Genomic DNA, 1020 nt, shown 5'->3' on the forward strand with positions numbered 1-1020 from the left:
TAACCAAAAAGCGCAAAAATATGTAAAAAGTGTGAAATCAGTAACCAAAAAGCGCAAAAGTAAGTAAAAAGTGTGAAATCATTAACCAAAACTCGAAAATAATCTCCAGAGACTAAGTCCGAAAGGGCAAATGGTTTAACCAGTAAGCAGAGTAATCATTAACCAAAAAGCGCAAAAATATGTTAAAAGTGTGAAATCATTAACCAAAAAACTCGAAAATAATGTGCAGAGACTAAGTCCGAAAGGGCAAATAATTAACCAGTAAGCAGAGTAATCATTAACCAAAAAGCGCAAAAATATGTAAAAAGTGTGAAATCAGTAACCAAAAAGCGCAAAAGTAAGTAAAAAGTGTGAAATCATTAACCAAAAACTCGAAAATAATCTCCAGAGACTAAGTCCGAAAGGGCAAATGGTTAACCAGTAAGCAGAGTAATCATTAACCAAAAAGCGCAAAAATATGTTAAAAGTGTGAAATCATTAACCAAAAACTCGAAAATAATGTCCAGAGACTAAGTCCGAAAGGGCAAATGGTTAACCAGTAAGCAGAGTAATCATTAACCAAAAATCGCAAAAGTAAGTAAAAAGTGTGAAATCATTAACCAAAAAGCACAAAATTAAGTTAAAAGTGTGAAATCATTAACCAAAAAGTCGAAAATAATCTCCAGAGACTAAGTCCGAAAGGGCAAATGGTTAACCAGTAAGCAGAGTAATCATTAACCAAAAAGCGCAAAAATATGTTAAAAGTGTGAAATCATTAACCAAAAATCGCAAAAGTAAGTAAAAAGTGTGAAATCATTAACCAAAAAGTCGAAAATAATGTCCAGAGACTAAGTCCGAAAGGGCAAATGGTTAACCAGTAAGCAGAGTAATCATTAACCAAAAAGCGCAAAAAATATGTTAAAAGTGTGAAATCATTAACCAAAAACTCGAAAATAATGTCCAGAGACTAAGTCCGAAAGGGCAAATGGTTAACCAGTAAGCAGAGTAATCATTAACCAAAAAGGGCAAAAGTAAGTAAAA

Source organism: Heterodontus francisci, unplaced genomic scaffold (genome assembly GCF_036365525.1).
Source record: "Heterodontus francisci isolate sHetFra1 unplaced genomic scaffold, sHetFra1.hap1 HAP1_SCAFFOLD_1086, whole genome shotgun sequence".
Lineage (NCBI taxonomy): Eukaryota > Metazoa > Chordata > Chondrichthyes > Heterodontiformes > Heterodontidae > Heterodontus > Heterodontus francisci.